Source organism: Macrobrachium rosenbergii, chromosome 2 (assembly GCF_040412425.1).
Source record: "Macrobrachium rosenbergii isolate ZJJX-2024 chromosome 2, ASM4041242v1, whole genome shotgun sequence".
In the NCBI taxonomy this organism is placed as follows: domain Eukaryota; kingdom Metazoa; phylum Arthropoda; class Malacostraca; order Decapoda; family Palaemonidae; genus Macrobrachium; species Macrobrachium rosenbergii.
In genome coordinates this window covers 57,025,024-57,049,836 of record NC_089742.1, presented here as the reverse complement: position 1 = coordinate 57,049,836, position 24,813 = coordinate 57,025,024, and the positions used below count along the sequence as shown (strand labels likewise).

The 24,813-nt window shown below is 38.8% G+C and overlaps 1 long non-coding RNA gene across 6 annotated transcripts in view; it reads left to right on the top strand.

Moving 5' to 3' along the window:
- Window positions 1–24,813, top strand: part of LOC136847427 (uncharacterized) — a 475,998-nt gene that overhangs the window by 448,000 nt on the left and 3,185 nt on the right. For 5 of the 6 annotated variants that reach the window (XR_010855744.1, XR_010855742.1, XR_010855748.1 and 2 more), the window contains 3 exons: window positions 1,798–1,994; window positions 9,700–9,844; window positions 10,499–10,696. This is a non-coding gene — a long non-coding RNA (uncharacterized lncRNA). The remainder of the gene's footprint in view (window positions 1–1,797; window positions 1,995–9,699; window positions 9,845–10,498; window positions 10,697–24,813) is intronic. The other variant, XR_010855745.1, reaches the window with a different exon arrangement.

Here is a 24,813-nt window from a genome sequence, read left to right as displayed (position 1 = left end):
TTATTTTATCATAAACACACACGCGTGCACATCAGTGATAGATCATACAAACTGCATTTTTTGTTATTAGGGAAGGGGGGGCGGGCGGTTCAAAGCGTCCTGTATTTTGACTGTTCAGATATGGCAACCCTACCGTAATCATAATTGAAGAAAGTAGTTTTTGAGATGTATTGGAAGAAGACAGCTGTTCACCAGAGGAAGAGCTTTCGATAGAAGTAGTTGATTAAAACGCATTAAGTCAACTGAACCCTTAACTTAGGGATAGCGGTGAGGATGAAGAGCTGTAGAGATGTATTGGCAGCCCAGTGTTGGGTCATCAGGTTTTCAGACTGACTGTACGCGTACCGCATGTCATTCTCTAATCCTTATTCCTCTGTAGAGGGTGCACTCGAGTGGACTCACTGTCCCCTCTTTTTGTTTGCTTCGTTTAAAAATTGATTTAGCCTTTCCTAATCTGGTTGCTTTATCTTTAGTACGATGTACTGAATAGAAGTACTAGTATTTGTGGTACTGGTTTTTTGCATGAAGCATTTAAGCATGCTTAACTATCATAGCCAAGTTTTCCAAATTTTCCCGCAAATATCATGATATGAATTTGTACATTGGACATATACTTTTAATTATAAAAAAATTATTTTTTACTTTTTAACGATACTTCTTTGTACATTTGGTAAATTCTTGTGTTTTGTGCGTTTAGATAATTTTCTTTTTGGTTCCCAATTGTTTAGCTCATGTTAATTTTTCATAAGGTAAATTTTTCCTATTTCGTCTGTTATATATAGTTATTTTTTCTTATCTGGCCCACTGTCAGATATGGAATTTATGGGTTTGAAGCCCTTGGAACATATTGATTGAAATAATATGCTTAAGATATTGTGTCTACATCATGAAAAATTAATTGTTGGGCCATGACGTCACTAAATCATAGTCCCAAATGTTTACGAATCATTTGTTCAATTTTTGATTGCTGACTTATTGAGGATAAAAAGTTTTCCAATATGGGAGTTTTGTCTTTCGCGGAGACTTCAAACTTGGTGAAAAAAATTTTCTAATAAATATTTCATTCAAACCAAATAACACGGCATTTGCGCAACAGTTTTCGCATGGCGACGAAATGTATTATTTTCATCAGAAGTTGCTTTTGTCTTGATTGAAAATATGTCACAATATCTCGAAAAAAAATAATAGGAGAGAGAGAGAGAGAGAGAGAGAGAAGTATATTTGGATATGAAATAAAGACAGAAAACCGTTGGGACAAAGGAACCGACGTGTGTTTGTGGGCGTGTTTTATTCATAAGAGCCGTGTGTCTTTATTACATTTACAGCGGCAGCTGCACAAAAAGGATCTTCAAAAATGATGTTAGCCGCACTACAGCCGCTGTTATTTACAAATGCTGTTTCGGAGATGGGTTTCGAAAACGCCAGCTGCCAGAGAAAATCTTTGTAGATTGTTTTTTGTAGTGCAAAGCGTTTTTATCGTCATATTTTTTCCTATTAGGTTGGTGTTTTCTACTAGGCTGATATTCGATTAGGTTTCCCGTAATATCGACGTCTTTTCATTTTGTTACGTTTGCGTTTATGTTTGATTATCAGATCATTTCCTCTGTTCCTTATGGCACGTACATAAGTATACCAAATCCCACGTTCGGGCTTTTATAAATTCCCTCGTGATTGTTCATAACGGAATTTACAAAATAATAAATCGTTACTCAGTTTATTAAAAAAAATCGTTGCTAGTTTCATATGATGTAATACGCATTCAGCACCTAAGTGGCCTTTTTCCCCACTGTGTTTCAGATCGCTGCGCTGGTGTGAAATGCCAGGGACAAAATCCGAAAATTAAAATTGAACTAGGAGTACATCTGCTTAATAGGCTACTATCCAGAATACGTCAGGATGATGAAAAAATGGACGAGACGATCACTTAACGCACAAATAAGGAGGCGATGACCCGAGAAAATCTTTGAGCCTTGACCCCTCTGACCCAGTTGAAGGTAAGTAGGTCAGGTCATTTTAGCATGACTATTTATGTTGTAGCCATGGGTTGGTCATTATGTAGTTTGCATCCCTTTTATAGAGACCTCCTTGATTATTTATAAACATTCAAATATTATAATGTGTTTTATGATTCGGAGGCAGAAAGACAGAATCATTCGAAAACAGATCTGTTGTTGCCAGAAATGATGTACACTCATTCTTTTACTCTCATCCTGCCAACATCGACTACTTTTATTCTTCCACCATCCATTCATTGCATCATCTTCCTGGCTTCTGTTTAACCTCATAACCTTATTGATGCCTACTCGCATCTTTCTCCTCTTGCAAACACTTTCAAACAAACACTTACTAGTTTCCGAAATTATTCATCATGTGGACACATTCCTCTACCAAGCGAAAACGAGCTTCCACAGAATAGGTCGACCATATTTGGAAAAGAATGGAAAAAAAGGGTCCAAAGAAGATATATTTAAAAAAAAACAAGAAGTAGTATAACAAACTTTTCAATTTCTAAGCTGTGCGTCCATAAATGCCAGACTTTTCCACACACTTTTCGTAAAGGCCTCAGGAGTTGACAACTCAAAATATGTTCGCTTGACCCAGAGATCGCTAAAAGTTAAGTGAGATTTTTGGGTTTTTCCAAGACAAGTGTTCTTCAGTGACGTGTTTCTGTATGTCCAAAAGATTACATTTGGATTAGTTTTATCTGTGTCTGTCGAGATGTGTAGAAAGATTAATTTTTAATGCTGCTTCCATGCTTCATTGACAAGGTTCATTTTGTTTCGAAATCCTTGAAGGAACCTGAAACCAGAGGATGAATATGGGTCAGAAGATCAGTATGAAAAGGGCGGATGGTGAGGAGGGGGAAACCTATAATGGAGGGGTGGGCCAATTCTGTTTTTGCTCATTTTAGACCTTTTGACGTCGTTAATCAGTGTCGTTACTTTCATGTTAGGCGTGCCTCGCTGTCAGAAAAGATAGAAATGATAGAAAATAATTTCTCATTCTGACGTCTACGTCAGTACGGTACTACTGCTGAACACGTCTTCCTTCATGTAAAAAAGAAAAAATAAATAAAAACCTGTAATATCTCATTGCCTGTATTGTCGAGAAAAGACGAAATCATATATCCAAGGACGGGTACATTTCAGTGGTATCCTCTTAATGCCCATAAAGTCTCATGCTCCTAAAACCAAGAGTGAACTCAGCGCATAACAAAGAAATTCTGTTTTGAAGAGAGGGTTGATGAATATTGACGGCGTATTTTAAGGGGGGCACTATCTTAAAAGAGCGTGGTTATGAGGACCCAAAAGAGTAATGATGACAGAGCTCCCCTGCGTAAAAAGAGTACAGGGAGAAATCATTTTTGTTATATTGCTCATAATGTACGCACGAGGAAGCCAGAGTGAATTCATTTGATGAAGTACTTTTGTAGAAAATGAACGAAGAAAAAGGAGTCGAGTTAGAGGTTTTAGTAATTTAAAGTTTTTCATAAGGCATGGATTATTAATTTATGTTTAAAAGAAATAAATGCTTTTGATAATCTTACATGAAAAAGGAAAGAAACATAATAAAAAGGCATCTGAATGAGGGATGTCACTCCCTACAGACTCTGCCATCAACATTAGCAATCATCATAATGAATAAGGGGGAGGAGTGTAACACATGTCATTTGGTCTTGCTCTCTTCGTGCCTTTGATACCGGCAGAGATTTATGGGTCGTAAATATCTGATGTATTTAGTAAAAATGATCGAGAGATGAAATCGCATAGAGTCGTTACGTTCCGTTGGGCCGGCCTGACGTCTCGCCCTCACACTGACATATATCAAATCCCTCTTAAATGCCCCGTGAAGATTTCTCTTTAAGTGACGAATAGGTATACTTCGGGGACCTTATATGAGCCATAAAAAAAGGGACACACACATACACGCATGATTTTCATACTATATGTTTTTCTCAAGTTGTTGGTGGGAGTCTGGTGTTATTTACATTTTCATTTTCCCTAAATTCCATACAAGGGAAAATCGAAATAACCTGAAAAGAAACATCGAAGGAAAGAAAAAGAATTAGGAATCCTACAACTTACTAAAAACAAGGTAATATCCTAATCCTAAAATATTACAGCCAAGATTCTCCCTAAAGGAATAAAGATAAGAGAGCTATAATACAGTATTTTAACCTTAACATATTAAATATATTTTATCACCAACTAAATTTTGAGTGGTTCAGGATATTACCAATAATAATTTTCTTTTGACTTTATACGCAAGCACACATGTATGTATATAAATTTTATATATATATATATATATATATATATATATATATATATATATATATATATATATATATATATATAATGTAGTCGACAAATTGCTGGGATGGGTGTTATGTCAAAATGACAGCAGGTCAGGATGATACAGGAAACAAAGGGTGAAAGAAGTGCTTTGGTATTTAGTACACCTCTCCAAGAGGGGGGTCCCAATAGTGAATGCCACAGTCACCTTTTCAACCTTAAAACTCTCATTAGCAGCATATATAACCCCTACACAAACTGTGTCTTTCAACTCTTTTACTTGTATGAACTCCCTTGGTTTTGTGGACATTAATGGCCTTCCATTCCAGAACCTCTTCATCCCATTTATCTAGGACTCTGTAGGCAACCTTTTCCTTCTTCCAATTCTCTTGAATTATTTGTTTTTCAACAACCTATTCTTCTCCATAATTCCCTCATGACCAAACCATCCCAAAACATTTTCTACCATATATTCACTTACATAAACCTTTTTATCAGTTGCTTCTCATCTACATTTTTCATAATGTCCACTTATTTCTCTCTACAATACAACACAAACAGTTTCTTCTCAAAAGCGTCTACTATTAAATTTTTCTTCGTTCACATTCACCATCCACACCTCATTTCCTTAAAGGAGAGTTGGCTCAACAGTCCCTCCATACGTGGCTTTCACTGACATTCCTTTTTTCTTCCATATCTTCTCCAAACACCCTCCTCTCATCCTTGATTTATCAATTTCGTGACTTGCCTCTTCTCTTATCCAACCATTGCCTTTATATTAACTCCTAAATATATGTATAAATCTACTAATTCTACTCTTTCACCGTCCATGATATACATAAATCTATATTCCTGCTTTCTATTAATTTATTCTCATAACCCAATTCAGATTCAGTTTTGAATATCTTTTGTGAGCATTTTCAAACTCTTCACCCCTGTATGTATTTTCTCTTCTTTATTATGATCTTCATTGTATCATATTCAATCACCAGCCACCCCATACCACTTTAGGCCCTTTTTCTTATCCCCACAGCCTTTTACTTACATTTCCTGCCCTTTCTCTGACTTATCACTCTGTCTGTTAAGATAGTTATAATGCACCCTTATCTCGATCCCGCATGTACACCAAACCAGTCCCTTACCTGTCTCAGTTTCAACAAATGCTTCCCTGTTAACATAAAAAGTTTTAATTGCTCTAAACAAATTGTTTTCTACACCATACATCCTCAACACCATATTGCATGTCTGCCAGTTTCGTCATAATAAATCAGCTCAGGTGATGCTCTGCTTTCATCATAGGAACTTATCATTGCCTTGGTACCCTGCGACATATTATTTTGATACATAGCCTCTTCCTTGCCTGGAGCCACACTGCTATGCTGCTTACTTTCTCAGTCCAGTTTCTCATTCACCTTCCCTGTCTACTTTACTAAGTAATGTTATGTCATTATATTTCTCACCGTTTTGCTATGAAACATTTCCCTCAGTGTAAAATACTTTAGCATTGCAGTATCTTTCTCGTAATGTCACCAACTGCTGGTTCTTTTTTCATTCTTCAGCTTCCTAATTGCCCTCCCTACATCCTCAGTAGTCGTTTTTACAAGCATTTCCACCCTCTCCTTTCGGATCTGCCACTCTTTTTGAAAAATCCTTCATTCACGGCAACTCTGCATCTCCCTTTGCAGCTTTTATTCATTCAGAGAAATAATGCTCATTAACATTTCTTGTTGTATTTTTATCCCCACAGAACATTTTTTTTGTATTTGTCTGATTTACCCTTAAATTTTTTAAATGTAATGCATACATCAACTTATTTTGGTCTTGATTACTGTATTCATCCTCTTGTATCCTACTGTGAGATCATCTCCTTTTGCCTTGCTACTGCATTTCCAAGTATCCTTTTCCCCTAATAAACACTTAATTTCATCACTCGTGCAGTTATCAATCCCCATGTCCTTCACTCCTTTATAAACAAAAACTCCCAGCTGATTATATGTGATCCCATCTTGAAATTTTTCATACTCATATACCCTTCTACTTCATTGTCTGTGACCCCAGCCCATTGTTAATCCTTTCCTTATTATATGCTATTTTTGTTTCCTTCGTATCAAACTCACTTCTCTTCATTATATATTTATATATACAGTAGTCACATTTTCACCCCTTTCTCACAAACTGAAATTTCTGTCCATTTATCTTTTTATTCAAACAAATACTAATGATCATGCATACCTCCATCCACTCCTCTTCTTACCATTACCCCTATCAGCATGTTCTTCCATCTGTTCTGTACAGTACTGTACTGACATATTCTAACAGTGTCTTTTCACTTCCATTTTATTTTTCTCAAGCATACTTAATTATTTGTTGGAAGCCTGGTAATATATTTCCAACAATCATATCCCCTCTGAATACAGTTTCACAATATTATTATTCATTCACGTTCACTCCAGGAAAGCCATACCTAGCAATACGCTATATTTTCTTGTCACCTATCTGGCTTTTAAATGGAATATGGATGCTAATTCTTCATTAATATTGCTTCCTGATGATCTCTGTCTATGACTTGTCATTTTTAGCTGAGAGATTTAATCCACAGTTCAGTAAATATAGATTCCATTGACCCTGTTGTTGCAATCTAAGTTTCATTAATTTTTAAGAGAAAGGGGTGGGGCCAATCTTTTTATTTTTCATTGTATTAACCCATATTCAATCCTGCCAGGTCATAGTACTTGGGGTCATTGGTGCTTATGTCCCGCTGGTGAATTATGTTAAACTTAAATTTCAAGTTATCACTTTGGAATTGATTCTTGCATACCTCCTCGTGAGCTGATGGAACTGTTTTATATTGAACTAAACAGAAGGCAAAACTTTTGCTCCAAGTCTTTTGAACAAACCGTTTGGTGAGTCTTTTGTGTTGCCTCAGTCATACTTTCTAGAGCTTAATTTGTGTTCAGTGGTCATCAGAGCTAGAGAAATTTGCTTTCATTCCCCCTAAGATTACTATTATTTTCCGAAAGTTAGGTGAACTTGCAAGTTTAACTTCTGTTTGGAGGAGGGGAAACATAGCTGCATTGCCTAAGGGACTAAGTCTGTCCTTGCGCCCTTCAGAATATAGGCTGATTTCAACTACTTGTTTTATCTAAGGTTTTTGAGAAGCTGCCCCAGCATTACCCCAGCATTACAGTTTGGGTTTGTAAAGGCCTTTTTACTATGATGCACTCATTTCAGTACCTACCATTCATGATGAAGGTGCAGGGGCATGTATGGTTGATTTAGATTTTAATACAGCCTTTGTATATGTGAGTTTAAATCATTTATCTGCAAGCTGAGATTATTGATAAGTAGTGGATTTTATCTTAATATTTCTAATGAATTTTTAATAGGCAGAATCTAAAGGGTATTTGCTGATGGCCAGTATAGTACCGTTAGTAATGTCATTTCAGGGTTCCCTAAGGAAGTATTCTTGGACGTTTGCTATTTATCTGTACTAGTGACATGTGGCAAGGTCTGGAAAACACACTGATTGCATATGCCGATAATGCCACTCTTCCAGCTGTTGTTCCTTCTTCACTCCTTAGGTCTGTGGTTGCAGAATCCTTGAATGGAGATCTGGCTGGTATTCATGAGTGGGATAGGCTTTGGGGCATGAAGCTTAACTGTTCTAAAACTCCAAGTATGATGGTCAATCCAGAACACTTTTGCCTTTGCATCTTTATTTACATATGAAGGTAAAGTTTTAAGTGTCAGTGATTCTCTGAAGATTTTAGGTGTACCTTTTGATAAGAAATTGACTGTTGAGAAGCATTATGTGATATTGCTTCCTCTGTTTCTCAAAAAGTTGGTATCTTAAGGAAATGTTATCACATCTTAAATAGTGAAGCTGATGTTTCCAAATTTTTAAACTTTTTTCTTCCTTGTTGGGAGTACTGTTCTCCAGTGTAGTCTTCAGGTGCTGACTTGCATCTCAAACTCATGGATGGAGACATGTCATTGGTCAAGTTTATTTTGCCAATTCTTAATATTGACTTGTGGCATAGATATAAAGTGAGTTCATTATTTTTGTCGCATAAAGTGTACGTACTACAATGACAAACATCCTCTGCACTCTTCTTTACCTGGCCTAGCTGTTTTTGTTTGTAACATTGGGCAGGCTGCTGCTGTAGACAGTGTGACATTTTCAAGTATCAGGTCCAATACTACAGTACTGAGTTTGCTAGGAGTTTTATCTTGGCCACAGCTGAAATTTGGAATTGTTTGCAGTGTAGCTGTGGAGTCTTCTGATCTCCAAATGTTTAAGTGATGAACAAATTCAAGCCTGCTTTCTGCTGACATCTGAATTCAGGTTGTTTGGTTTTATTTTCTCCTCCCTCATATTTATGGTGATTATTCATCACCTTTCCTTTAACTTGAATCCCTTTGCCAGTTGATATCCCTTTGGAGCACCTCTTGGGTCTGTTTTCTCTGTCCATAAGGGTTATTGCGTGAAGATTAAAAAAAAAACAGAAAGTGCAAAGGTCCTGTTTTTCTAATTGCTCGCATTTTGGTCACATGCCTCAGCACCCTAGTCAGATCTCATTTTGATACAGAAAGAACCCTACCCACTTGATAGCTATTCATGTAATTTGTAAATTGTAGTTATGTAAAAAATTAATTTTTTTTTCAAATGCCTTCTTTTAATACACACCCATCAATTTTCAGAATACCTGGATGGTTCTTTTGGAGATTGTCTGAAAGGAGCCACTGACTCCGGGCAAACTATTTTAAGTTGATTGATTTGGATTAAAAAAAATAAACTTATTTTAATTTTTTTTATATACAAATACTGCATTCATGTTTTATCATTGTTGGTATATGAATATTCATGTTTTATCATGCAGAAGAAAAGCCTCTAAGATGAAAGCACTTTTTGTTATTCACATATAAAAAGCAAATGAAAACTGGATATGTAATAGAATTTGGTACTATTAATTATGCTTTTATTGGATACTTTATATTTTGGATTTTTATTGGTTTTATTCTAAAGAAATTTATTAATGAAATTTTAGTCCAAAGAATTACGTTCTACAAAGGAAAACCTCATTATGGCATAGAAGCACCTCCTACAAGCTGTTTTACTCAAATATCTTATGCCATTGTTCACAAGGCAATGCAGAATACTGTATATGAAACTGGGTATAAGGCATTCAGGTTTCATAATATTCCAAACTGTATACTGGTACAGTATACTGTATGGGTACAATAATTATTAGGACAAATTTCAGGTCCTGGAATGTAAATTTTCCTTAATGTATCATTCAGAATTCATCTCATGATAAGAACAGGTTATATCAGGTGAACACAATTAGGTGTGGTATTTTGAGAAGTTGTATACTGACTGTGTTCTTTTTTCTTTTTTTTTCAGTTTATTGTACTGTAATGAATGGAGAATATTTTGGATGATGGTCTTACTGATTAATGTGGAATCTGTACCATCCTTCATTAGTGTCCAAAAGAAAGTCTCTAGGACCAGGACACCATCATGGGCTTTATTCCATCTATCAAGCACAGTAATGTATACAGTAATGCTTTTGTTTGTGGTTAATTTCCGCGACTTTAATTAAGATTGTCTTGTTTGTGCAGTTTGCCCTTCAGATTATAAAAATTTCAAGACCTGTAATTGGTAATTAATATGATTGTGTATTCTGTGTAATACATGAGGAGGTCTTAGCTTTTGTACATATTTACTGTATGGTCAAACTTAGTAGTCCATTAGATTGGTTATATTTTAATGTTTTGTTTCAGCAAAACTGAGACTTGATGTAATCATCTGTGATTCCTGTTGGTCAATGTAAAATCTTATTCATGTCATATTAAATTAGCCTTTGTGGAGACATTTCTGGGGCTTTGGTCCAAACCAGATTTTAGGCTAAAATCCAGCTCTCACATATTTTATTGCTACATCTGGTATTTGTTCTTTTGTTTCCCAGCATTTTGTTTACCTATATGATATGTTGTGAGCTTGTTTCAAGAACAGAGCAGATAGATGATCAGGTGATGGTTGACTAATGTTTAATCTGTGAATGATGAAGATTTTTGTGGATTAAGAAATTTCTTCAAGAACTACTTTCTGTACTCCAAAAGTTTACCTTTATTTTAGGCATTAATTAATGTTTTATGCTTTTTCTATTTTAGGCATTAATTAATGTTTTATGCTTTTTCAGACTTTGAGAAGTCCTTTTAAAATCAGAAGTATACAGATCTTTCATTGGCTTTGGATTATTTGCCTTTGATGATACCCATGTCGTTTTGGCATACTTGCCTCAATCAGTAAACTGGTGCTCCAGCTTGGAAATATTTACTTTCATGCAAGCAAAGAGAAAACCTTCATCTGCATATGTCAGCAAAGGGGAAGAGCATTGGTGGGTATAATTTATATCAGTTCACATAAAAGCTGACACCATGTTAGTTCCAACACATTTTCATTATGAAGATAATTTCTTTTTAGTCAGGTGTTCAGTGTAATTATGTCCATCTTTGTCCTTTTTGTATACTGGTACTTGTAAAGCATACTATCATTGTTTGTAATTTAAATAGGGATATTAATTTATTAGGATTATTTTTCAAACAAAATTTTTTAACTTGCCTTATAGTACATTAAAAACTAATAGTATTTTCCATCAGGATAATTGGTGATTGTACTTTTTATTTACAATGGTGGAGCATTGCTGAGGAATGGCAAGAATAAGTTTGTGAAACTACTGTATTTTCTATCAGGGTAATTTCTCATTATTACAATATATATAGGTGATTGTACTTTTTGTTTACACTGGTAGAGCATTGCTGAGGAATGGCAAGAACTGTGGTAGTGTGCCTTTTTGTTTTATCCACCATTTTGAGAAGTGTTTCGAGTTAAATAAGAAAGTGGTTGGCATTATTCCCATTTTTTGTGATGTTCATCTATAATAGCCCTTTTCAAATGAACACTAATGAGGATTTTTTTTCAACTTAGACTTTGCTAAAGCTTCAGCAGTCATTCCAAGATTTTGCTAAAGCTTCAGCAATGATTCCACTCATATCTGATGATTTTGTTGATATCTGGAAAACTGCATATCAAGCATGTCTTATACAGTGATGTAATTTTCAACTGATCCCTTTAAGATGGTGTTGAGTATAGAGCTAATGTAAGTTCTTGACTGTTCCATATGAAATTGTCTTTCCTTTATATGTATACTTATAAAGAATTTATAACTACAGTACCTGGTAGCATTTTAAGCTGCTCAGCTACCACTTGCCTTATTTTTTCTCTGTACAAGTTAGAAATCCCAGGATTAATTGGTCTGGTGAATGTTTCTTTGATCATACTGCCAGTCTTTAAAATTCACCACAAGCTGTTGTTCCTTAATCCTTGAATCATCCATCTTTTGAGATTTGAGCTCTTATAGTACGTGCTCCTTTGGAGTTAGGCCCCCACTCGTTTACATCAGTGACCTTCCCGACTCGTTTACATCAATGACCTCCTTTAAAGGTTACATCTGGTCTTATTCATTCAGTTATTCACCTATCCATTCCATTTACAGTAAACCCCCCGTATTCGCAGGGGATGCGTACTGCAACCCCCCACGAATAGCTAAAATCCACGAATACTTAAAACCCCTCTAAAAACACTTAGAACTGCCTACTTTGATAGTTTAAACACAAAAAAAAACCTCTAAAAATGCTTATACCTGATTATTTTAATATTTTATCACAAAAAGTGCATTTAGTCATGAAAATGATATGATAATACAGTAATTAGTGAATATTTCTCAGTGAAAAGTACAGTGAATTTTCCACAAATAATGGGTATATACGTTCCACAGAGAAATCCACGAATAGTGAGACCTCAAATATGGGGGGTTTACTGTATTACACTCTTCACTAATCACACTCCTTTCCTTTAAACACTTCAGAAATTCATTCTTAATCTTACTTAATATCATGAGATGCTACTGATGCAGTTTTGTTTGGTATTTTATTGTCTTATGTCAGTTTCCTTGTCTCTATGTATCCAGCCTCCCTCCCATTCAAAATGATGTTTGAGGAAATTGAACTCTTCGGATCTATTACAGTATTGTTGACATATCCGAGGAGGCTCTTCACACTCACTGCCCTTCTTCAGCCATCACACCCACTGTAGATTTGCTTCAACTCTATTAGGCTGGGGTGCTTTAGGATATAATTTTAGCCATTACTCCTTGGATTTCTTAAGACAGGTCACTTCCACTCTCTCTCTCATCCTCATGATACAAGCCAGGCCTTGACCATCAAATTTTAATGGTTGAACCATATTCCCTTTTTGTATTTATCAAACCTCCATTTTTCAGTATGTTAAATGGTAATTTACTAATGTGAAGAGGACAAGCATTCCTTTACATTACTCAAACACTGATGCTGACTGTCTGACTGCCCACCAAACTAGTGGTGATGGTACTGGTAGCAATGAACGTCTGGTAAAAAAAATAACAATCGTAAATTTACCAAAACTTTGTACCTTATTACAGTATTTATTAAAATCATATTACAAAAATATGAAATTAATTACAATGTTAACAACATCTGCTGGAAAAAACAGATGTATTTCAATTAAATCTTGTGAAAACCTTCCGACTAAAGTGCATGAAGGTACGAATGATAACCTTTGTCAAGCATATAACATGGTGAGGTTCTTCTACGTAATGGATTACAGAAGTCTTTTTTATACCTAGATCTTCATTGAGTTGTGAATATTCACCAAAAATTAAAATAACAAAGTCTTCAAGTTCAAATGAATGAGACTGGAGCATATGTATTTTCAAAGTTTTCTCACATAATCTTATTAGTTTTAAAACATACATGGATGGAATGATGTGAATTTTGCCAGTTACAGCACTCCTAAAAATGCTACCATATTGATCATCCAGTAATATTTCAGTGCATTCAGAGCATGCTAATTTTCTAGCCACATAACTAGAAATGAATTTTGCTCTTGACATTGTATCTGACCCATAATCAGCACTCAGACAAGATATATTGAAAATAACATTAAAATCAAGGTTTTGGTCTTTCAAATCATTTCTATATAGGTAAATAGTTCCTTGACTGACTGTAATGTTTTCCCCTTCAAAATCATTTGTAAAAGCTGTATTGTTGCATATGAGACTAGCTCTCTGTATCAGTCTTTTGTATGCTTTTCGAAATTCTGCAGCTGAAGGGAGTCCATTCCAATTCCCAGTTCTTTGGAGGCAACTTAGTATCATTTCTGCATGTTGTAAATTCAAACGGTAGGTGCATAGGTACCTAAAAGGAAAAAAAAAAGTTATATTAGTAAGCAACTATCAGGAAATTATGATTTGAAGTAAATGCAATTATATACCTAGTTACCCAATCACCTTTTGGTGGTAATACCTGTAATTGGTTGTGCCACTGACCTGAAACAGACAGACAGTTAGGGAACCAGTACAATCTGCGTTGTCTAGGTATGGCTTCCATAGTTCTGGAATGGCAATTGCTGCTGATAACTGTCCTACATGACATTCTCAGTTGTCACATGAACTACATGTGCTCCCCTGAATCTTGTTTCCCATGATTTCCACAAAAGCTTTCAAAAATGCACATTTGAATAAGTTTCGTCTTTGTTATTTACAAAAATAAATGAGTTTCAACAGCTATTCTAATACCATACTCTTTTATGTGGTACAAACAGTTAATATATATTACTGTTTTAGTCAGAAAGTTTAACACATTTCTATTCACAATGATATTAGCAGAAGCAGTTTGGTGGTACCATTTGTTTGCTGTTGAGTTTATCTTGAAACTACCTTTCTTTATTGCTGTGTAATGGTAACCATTATACAACCAAGCATAAGAAGAGTATTGTTCTTCCTCTGCAGCATCACATGCCCATTCTCTTTTGTGCTTTATCCAATTAGTATAAACCATTTTTCAAAGTGGTTTCCAGTCCTCATTCTCCATTCCACTCTTCAGTCTTTTAAATGCTTCTTAAATTTCTTATGGTTCAGCTTTTAATACTTGACCATCTACACAGAGTGCCCTTCTTGGTAATTTCCACCAATACTAAAATAAAAAATTACAAGTTCAATCGTAACCCTGAATGGATACTGACAAGGACAGAATCAATGTTGTCCAAATTTTTTTGTCATTTGACCAGTATTCCTTTGGTAAGGTCTTTACAGCAATATGTTTTTAAAAGTTGTGACTGTAGGATGTTAAGATCCATGGGCCCTAGTACACTGGAAAGATTACATTACAAATAAAGAATTGGAAGGTAGGTGTGGCGTTAGAAATTTGGACAAGACTAAGATCTCAAAGACTGAGGTGGTTTGGATGTCTGATAAGAAGGGATGAGGCAAGTTGATCAGAAAAATACTATACAGGCAGTCCCTGGTTTACGACGGGGGTTCCGCGTAGTAAGCTGAAAAACGTCGTAACCCGAAATATTGTTGAAAATCATAAGAAAACCTTACTTTTAATCAATTGGGTGTTTGTAACAATGTAAAGGGCATTTTTATTGAGTTTTTCATCAAAAAACCTCCAAATTTTGACCATTCTGCCCTTTTTGGAGCCATATTTCTCCTGTCGGATCGGCGTCTTAAACCCAAAACGTGTTGTAACCTGGGAAATAATTTTTGATGAATATATTTGAAGAGCGTCGTAAGCTCGGAACATCGTAAGCAGAGCCCGTCGTAACCCGGGGACTGCCTGTATATGGAAGTGTAGATAAATAACCTGTCGGAAGCTCAGAACCTCATGGAAAAGGGGGTGATAGTTGAAGAACTATATCTGATAGAAGTTCAAGCAGAGAATGCACATGATAGAATAGAGCTGAGAGCACTCGAACTTACATCTAACCCTGTAAAAGGAAAGTGGTGTACATAGTCAAAACAACCCTGTCTTATAATGTCCTTGCCCCAAAAAGGGGGTACAATTTACAATATGCCTCATGTGTTATACAATGTAGGTGCTATATAAGTGTCATTGCAGCATCCCTTCCACTAGGTAAACAGTACAGTGCTTTCAGCCTTTTTATTTTTATCCTTTCCTTTGGTCTCTTCTTACTTATAACTGTCAAACTTTTTACTAAATATTACTGCAGATTTCCACTCTTATGATAAATCCTTCAAAGGGAGCTGTAAGAGGGTCCCATACTTCTAATACTAACAATAATGAGCTTGTAAAAGTTAAACCCACTATTTTTAAACATCTAACTTCCCTGGTAGTTATATATATAGCTTAAGTCCCTGACGTCACGGCAGAATTTCAAAAACTCGCGACAATCGCCGATCGGTAGTCAGGTGAACCACCTGCGCCTCTACCCAGGTACCTGGAACCATTCCAACTATTCCTCAGATCTTCCCTGCCGCTGTGTCGGTAACATCGATGGAATTTCGCTCGTAGCCTGTGTTTTTCGTTAAACTTATTTTGGTGAAGTACACTTTGGCTTGGCTTTCGCTTGTTCGCTTTTGGATTTTCTTATAACATATCTATCTTCATCAGTGTGAAAATGTGTATGGGGATGCAAGCGGCTTGCTATAGTCTCCTTGGATCCCCACTCAGTATGTCTGAAGAACGGGAATGGAAGACCGGCTCAGAAGAGCCAAGAGTACTGTATCTCACTCTTCTTGATATAACCGGGAATAGTTAATTCTTTTCCCTTGCTAACTATCCTATTGACCCTTCTCCCGTAGTGGTAGTCTCTGAACCCCTACTGAAACAGGTAAGGACCCAACACTTCATGTTTTTGTTGGCGGCCATTCAGACCCTGCCCTAACAGGTAAAATCCCTCTCAGAAGACAGGGATAATATGTGATCGACAATAAGAGATCTAAAAATAAAAGTGTTAATATGTTGTTAGTGCAAGTGCAGTGGAGGGTGCGGCCGCTCGGTCCTGTTGCGCTCCTAGTCCTGGACCTCTTCCAAGCTCACCAACCCCTGTGAGAAGGAATGTCGAAAGACGAAGGGAGGCGAGAGGCTTTAGTTACCGAAAGGGTCGTCCCCTCGAGCGTACCTGTTGACGCTTCCCAGGGCGCTCACCCGCCAGGAAAGGCGAGGTTAAAGTGTTTTTTCGTCCACCAGTTGCTGTACGTCAACCGGAGGAAACTTTTGACCGATGTCGCACAGGCGCCAGTTCTCAAGTAACCTCTAGGTTTGGCGGGACAACGAATGTTAGAAGTCTGGGCGCCAGGACTCAGGAGGGAGTCAGGCGTCAAGTTGACGCCAGGGCATCGGCGTCGGGCTGGACGCCAGGACGCCGGGCTTCAAGCTGGACGCCAGGGCGTCAGGCGTCGAGAAACTGGGCGCCAGGACATCCCAAGCGTCAAGAGGCTGGACTCCAGGACTTCGCGCCGAGCTGGACGCCAGGGCGTCGGGCTTCAAGAAGCTGGGCGCCAGGGCGCCAGGCGCCGAGAAACTGACGCCAGGACGCCAGGCGTAAAGAAGCTGGACTCCAGGACATCAAGTGTCGAGAAGTTAGACACCAGGATGTCAGGCGTCATTAAGCTGGACGCCAAGACATTAAGCTTTAAGAAAATGGATGCCAACACGCCAGGCGTCAAGAGACTGGACGCCAGGCGCCAAGATGATATTTTGAAAGACGTCTCTACTTCGTCTTGAAAATCGGAAAGAGAAACGATAATATCTTGCATTCTCCTGTGAATCCTATTGTAGAGATTTCCGACGAAGACAATATAAAGGCCATCAGCTTTCACCAGACTTGAAAAGACTTATGAAACGATTTTCGGAAATTTTTTTCCAGAGAAATTTAACCTGACTGCTCCTCATTCCCCACCTTCAGAATTTACTTCTTGCGGTTATGTCTAAGAGGGCAGCATTTACGAAGAATGGATACTTTCAAGGAGAAACAATGAAAGACAGCCTTTGTTTTTCCTCCAACCAAACTAGCTCAAGGTCTAGCTTTTAGTATCAAACTAGAGAATCGTTAGGCCTCGAAATACCTGCCCCTTCCCAGGAAGGAAGATGGAATTATTCAACACGACTGACACCTAATAACTCATATATCTGATGTCGTGTATGGATAAAGGACTCGGATATAGTTCCAACGAATCTACTGCATCTTTCTCAGCGGGAATCCTGAAGAAAAAGAACCCATCTTTGCTTTGCTCTTTCCTGGCTAATGGGGTCACGTCCAATCAAAATCAGAACTGATTTATACCCTTTTTCCTCTCACCTCTTCTCTCAAGATTTGGTAAAGAGGACTTTTCATCCTTGGCCCAGAAAACCACGTAAGATTTAATATCTAAAAACAGCAAGAAAAGTCCTACCAACGACTTTCATCGCTAAAAGAGTAAGGCTGAGGCTCCTGTGTTTCAGGTATCTCAGCCTTTAGTGGTCGGCCCTCCGATAGAGGTTCCTCTAGGGCGGGTAGATGAATGGCAACGAGAAGAGGCTCTACACTGGGAAGAAAGAGAACCTGCCTTTCTTTTCCTGCAGACTGAGGTAGGAGCCAGACTGTCCAGCCTGAGGAGGCCCCCTATACTAACAAGACAATTAGACTTTTCTGCCAAATGCAACAACAGAACAAAGGCAAAGGCTTTATAGCAACAAGTGTCTATGATGTTGCAAAAGGAGACCAGACAGAGAGTTCAAGATCCGAATTCCCCATGATTCTACATTCGGTTATTCCTGATCCCCAAATGCTTGGGGGGTTAGAGACCGGTGTTAGACGTGATTGCACTCAACTTTTCTGTGCAATAAACAAAGGTCGCTATTGAAACGACAAAATCGGTTCTAGCAGCGGTCGGACAGCATGACTGGATGGCCTCACTGGACCTCAGGATGCGTATTTTTACATCCCCATGCACCAACTCCAAGAATTTTTCTGAAGTTCGTCCACGGGAAAGTTTTTCCAGTTTCGGTCTCTTTGTTTCAGCCTTAGCAGACGGGGATGACGTCTGGCTCTGGAGTCGAGATCTCTCAAGAGCAAGTTACCCAATATTGAGGGACGCCATGATAAAACTTCATAGACTTCAGGTTGTAGCCACTGGAGCAGCCCGGGCTCTTCCCTTCCAGCCCCAGGGGTAGCTTTCCTACTAAGAACAAACGTAGACAGTCCTGTTCAGTCAGGATACCAGGCTGCAAGAGCGTAACGGACTCTGTGCTGCCTTTTCGACATCCTCCTCTTCCTCCTTAGGATTGGTACTGCGTCTGCTGAACCCTCTCCACGATCCATTATTGACTATGAGGAGGAAATAATTGCCGTAGCTGAGGCTTCCCCAACCTGTCCCCAACAGCAGGAAGCCCCACATATAGCTTTAATATAAAATATGCAGCGGACTTTGTCTTCCCTGGTACAAGCGTGACAACCAGGCAAAGAGAAGAAGGATAATAGACGTCCAACTAAAGCTTCTAGACATCCAGAAGTTTAAGACGCTGAACATAGTGAATGAAACTCTAGACGCTGGATGCAGTGGCGTCAAGCATCTAGGAGTGAAACATCATGACGACAAGCGTCCAATGAACCCAAGACGCCAAGCGTCAAGGCATTGGACGCCAGGGCGCCAGGCTTCAAGATATTGGAAGTCAAGACGTGGAGGTAGCTCAGGGCGCAAGATGCACTGGCATCAGCGCCCTAACAAAGATTTTCACAAGGATGATTGCCAATGTAGCAGGTTTTCTTCACTGAAACATCAGAATCTCCTTGTACTTAGAAGGCTGGTTCCTCAGAGCTCCTTCCCTGCACACTCTGCCTGGAGGATCTTCAGACCACGATTTAGGTATAGAAGGAATTAGGTCTACTGATAAACAGATAGAAATCTCAGCTGATCCCATTTCAAAAGTTTCTATACCTTAGATGAAGATTCAGAGTCAGGATTTTCGGGATTTTCCGTCTATTGCAAGGACGGACAAGCCTTAAGAAAATTTCAGGACTTTATAGACAGACATGCTCGGTGAAGGAATAGATGAGTCTGCTGGGGACCCTTTCTCGCTGATACGGTTGTCTCCTTTAGGGAGGTTAATTCTATGCCCGTTACAGTTTCATCTAAATCAGAACTGGGACAAGGAAATAGATCTGGAGACCAAGTGCATCCCCATTTCGGAACCAATAAGGACGTATTTACAGTGGTGGAACGACCCCGTCAAGCTCCAGGAGGTCCCTTCTCTATATTAGAGGAACCCAGACCTAGTGTTGTTATCCGACACGTCGGACTCAGTATGGGGAGCAACACTAGGGAAATAACAAGTCTCGGGCTCCTGGTCCAGAGAGCAGGAGAAGTTAAACATCAATTAGAAGGAACTAACTGCAATCCTTCTATCTCTCAGGGTTCGAACACAGTGGAGAGCAGAGAGGTGCAGGTCAACACCGACAACACGGCAGCGTTGACCTACATCAGCAAATAAAGGGGCACTCACTCCAGGTCTCTATACGAGACAACAAGAGAACCGCTTCTCTGGGCAAAAGAGAAGAATGTCAAACTAGTAACCCGCTTTATCCAAGGGAGAAAAAATGTGAGGGCGAACATTCTGAGCAGGAAATCAAGTCCTCTCAACAGAATGGACGCTACATCAGGACGTGTGCAGTAGCATGTGGTGACTTTGGGGACGTCCCTTGCATAGATCTCTTCACAGCGCAAACGAAGGCTGGAAACTTACTGCTCTCCGTACCAGATCCCGGGCTATACACATAGACGCTTTCCTGGTGGACTGGTCCAACTTGGGCGTGTATGCATTTCCTCTTTCAAGATAATACACAGGGTACTGCAAAAATTTGTTTTCACACGAGGGTACCAGATTGACCATTGTGACCCTTTACTGGCCGACAAAAGATTGTTTCACAGAGGTTCTGGAATGGATAGTGGACATCCCGAGAGCCTACATCAGAGAGTAGGTCTACTCAAACAACCTCACTTGGAAAGATATCACCAAAACCCTAAGCATTACAAGTAACTGCCTTCAGACTATCAAAAACTTACAAGAGCTACAGGTTTTTTTTTGAAAGAGGCGGTTGGCGCTATAGAAAGAGTAAGAGGTCATCCACCATGAGGGTATACAAATCCAAGTGGGAGATATTTAGAGGATGGTACAAGAGCAACCATGTGTCCTCTTCCAGTACCTCTGTAACTCAAATTGTGGACTTCTTTCTACACCGTAAGAGGAAGCTTAATTTTTTCCTACCTCTACCATTAAGGGTTATAGGATCATGATGGCAGCAGTTTTTTAGACATAAAAACTTAAACCTATAAAACAATAAGAATCTCCAGGACCTACTCAGATTCTTCGAAACTGCTAAGGAGAGAGTACAGAACTCACCAGCATGGAACCTAGACGTGGTCCTGAGGTTCCTCATGGGGAGTAAGCTCGATCCCCTTACAGAGAACATTTTTAAGAAGACCTCATCTTGACAACTCTTTTCTTGTTCAGTTTGGCCAGCTAAAAGAGTTAGTGAGATACATGCTCTCAGCTTGAATATGGACTTTAGACAAGACAAGGCAATCTGCTCACTGCAACTAGGATTCCTTGCAAAAATGAATACTCATCACAACCCTGACACAGAACGTTCGAGAGATTCCAAATCTAACGGACATTACAGGGGATAAGGCAGAGAAAGTCATATTCCAGTTAAGGACTCTAAGGCACTACCTGGACAGGACAAAGGACTTAAGAAGGAATTCAGAAGGGCTTTGGTGCTCAGTCAAAAAGCTCTCTGTACAGGTGTCGAAGAATGCTCTGTCTTATTTTATCAAGCAGTTGATAAAAGAAGCTCATATGAAAGGTAGCGATTTGGACATAAGATTCTGAAAGTAAAAACGCACGAGTTCAGGCAGTTGCAACCTCTGTAGTACTTAAACAGAACAGGTCCCGGCAGAGTATCTTGGACACGACCTTCTGGAGAAACAAGTCAGTATTTACCTCTCACTGTCTAAAAACGAGTCCAAACATTATAGGCGAAGACTGCTATACGCTGGGTCCGTTTATAGCATTTACTAGTGGGAGAGGTAATACCCCTACAATCCCATAAACCAATACCCTTTTTTTCTTACTTTGGGATGGAAAATTTTTTTATGGTTGTTTGTGAAGACTGGACACAGTCTTCCGCATTCATTGGTTTGAAAGTTCCTTGAAGCGCCTGGAACTAGGGTATCGAGAGGAGGTCTAGTCACATAGAGGTTATACACCGTTGACAGCCCCTAGAGATTTTCAGCCCCTGGGTGGATTGCTGGATCTCTTAAGGAATGCAGACATAATGAGGGCGAGTTCATTGAAGTCAGCTTCCTTAATCCAATTCCATAAAACAATACCTTTGTTCTTGCCTTGGAATGGTTGAAATTTTATGATTGTTTGTGACGGAACAAGGGTATTGAAGAGGAGGTCTAGTCACATAGAGGTTATACACCGGTTGACAGCCCCTAGAGATTTTTCAGCCCCCTGGGTGGATCGCTGGATCTCTTAAGGAATGCAGACATAATGAGAGTGAGTTCATTGAAGTCAGTTTCCTTAATCCAATTCCATAAAACAATACCTTTTGTTCTTGCCTTGGAATGGTTGAAATTTTATGGTTGTTTGTGAAGATTGGGCACAGTCTTCCACAATCATTGGGATGAAAGTTCCTTGGTAGCGCCCGGAACAAGGGTATTGAGAGGAGGTCTAGTCACATAAAGGTTATACACCGGTTGACAGCCCCTAGAGATTTTTCAGCCCCCTGGGTGGATCGCTGGATCTCTTAAGGAATGCAGACATAATGAGAAATATTGAAGTCAGCTTCCTTAACAGGTAGGAACCTAGAGTTGTTTTGCAACTTTAATTATAATTCCAACGATGTTAGCTGTCTCTGACCCTCCACCAAAGGTGTCAATCAGCTATATATATAACTACCAGGGAAGTTAGATGTTTAAAAATGTTATTTTCATAATAAAATAAATTTTTTGAACATACTTACCTGGTAGTTATATATATAATTATATTCCCACCCTCCTCCCCTCTAGAGACTAGGGGCATGGAAGATCTGAGGAATAGTTGGAATGGTTCCAGGTACCTGGGTAGAGGCGCACAGGTGGTTCACCTGACTACCGATCAGCGATTGCCGCGAGTTTTGAAATTCTGCCGTGACGCCAGGGACTTAAGCTATATATATAACTACCAGGTAAGTATGTTCAAAAATTTATTTTATTATGAAATAACATTTTCATATAGTTAATTGTGTAGCAAACATTATACATTAGAGACTGGTTTAATATATTTTTTTTTTTTTGTAATGTAATCCATCTGTGACAGCTGAGGATGGGAAGAAATTCAGTTAAAGTAATGGGTTTTGTATTGAAAAGAAATTAGTTTACACAAAATTATATTTGTTTCATCAAAGATCCATTACTTTAACATAAGCCCGATTCAGATTGCTAATCTGGCTTATGTTAAAGTAATGGATCTTTGATGAAACAAATATAATTTTGTGTAAACTAATTTCTTTCCAATACAAACCCATTACTTTAACTGAATTTCCTTCCCATCCTCAGCTGTCACAGATGGATTACATTACAAAAAAAAAAAAAAAAGATATATTAAACCAGTCTCTGGTAGTTAATGTTTGCTACACAATTAGGCTATATGAAAAATAGTGGGTTCAACTTTTACAAGCTCATTATTGTTAGTATTAGAAGTATGGGACCCTCTTACAGCTCCCTTGAAGGATTTATCCTTAAGAGTGGAAATCTGCAGTAATATTTAGTAAAAGTTTGACAGTTATAAGTAAGAAGAGACCAAAGGGAAAGGATAAAAAATAAAAGGCTGAAAGCACTGTACTGTTTACCTAGTGGAAGGGATGCTGCAATGACACTTATATAGCACCTACATTGTATAACACAAGAGGCATATTGTAAATTGTACCCCCTTTTTGGGGCAAGGACATTATAAGCCAGATTAGCAATCTGAAGGTGTGCTAATACTGCAGGACAAAAAGACCTAAGGGAGCCTGAAGAGCTCCTTGGAAATGGTCCCATTTGGCTAAAAGTGATAGGGGCTGAATTAAGGATTCAAAGTGCTAGGAGCTGATTTAAGGATTCAAACTGGTTATGCATGCTAACATAAAAAAGGTTAAAATTTGACATTCGCTGTTGAGCATGCATACTTTCTGAAGTGAAAAACTGGTTTAAACCGAGGGACTGATCTGGTGTTGCCTGTAGCAGGAGTCACAAAACAGGAAGGGTTATGTGGACTGAACCTAGGAGTCATTCCTTCTCATTGGAGAATGAAAACGCAGGAGCTGCTCGTTCTTCTTAAAAGTTGATCAGGCTTTCATGTTAATTTTAGATAGAAGGTTTGGCACAAAGACATTGAACTGACATGCCAATTGACAGGGGTAGTTGTTTTAAACCACTATTGTCATGGGTTTATATTTTTATATGGAGTAACCCACCACCTGATCTTGGAATGCTCGCAGGGCTAGCAGCAGCACTTGCATTTCTAAAATGTTGATGTGCAGATGATGTTTGCTCTGTCTACACGCATGCAGGCTACTCAGGCCTCACCCCTTCAATGCATCCAAGAACAGAAGTATTTCTGAATGTGAAGAGTTCAAGGGAACTCAAAGGAGGAGGTTCCCATTGTCCAGCAACCAAACACGGTCCTCCCTTACCTCCCCACTCAAGGGAACAAGTTGGGAAGGAGTGTTTCTTGAGGCTGACCAATGTTGTTTCAGTTACTACTGAAGTGAGCTCAGGTTGAGTTGCTAGCATGGCGTGAGCTTCTCCAAGATGACAGGTGACTGAAAATTAACTGCCAAAAGCCAATTTGGTTGTTAACATCATGACAGGAACTGTACAGCAGTCTCTCTGAGCTTGCTAACACAAGAATCTTAAGAAAATCTCACTCCTGCCCTGTCTAAGTATGCCTAAATATTGCCTGCTGCTTGGGTATGATCCAGGTCATGACAAAATGCAAGGAGAATGTGTGTTCCAAACTTCAAGGGCACCAGAACTAGCCAATCGTCCAGATAAAGCAACTAGCGTAAAAACCTGCTAAATGGGCCCAAGCAGACACTGTGGTGAACACCTGGGGGCTATCACCACATTATAAAGCATAAAACTTGAGCAAGTAGACAGACTTATCACAGACAAGGCAGAGTTAGTTCCTGGATGAGTGATGGATGGGCACCTGATAGTTTGTCTTCCAGACCCACTGAAAGTATGCAGTTGCCCTCTCTAGTGGAATTCAACACAGACTGTACCAATTCCATCTTGAATCAAGTCTGTAGGACAAACCTGTTCATCGGAGATCAATGACTAACTTCCAATCTCCAGTCACCTTCTCCACCAGGAAGAGGTGACTGAAAAAGCTCGGAGTTGGATTTGTCTACAACTTTAAGGATGTTTCTCTAACAACCCCACCATTGCTGACAGGGACAGAAATTCTCAAGGTTCTGGAGGGTAAGACAGGAACAGTACCAGTAAATGACATAGGGGAGGGCGCTGGTCCTTCGAAGGTAGTCTGTAGCCATCCAAAGGGACATAGTCAACCCAGAGTTCTGCACCCTGCCTCAACCACTTTGCCT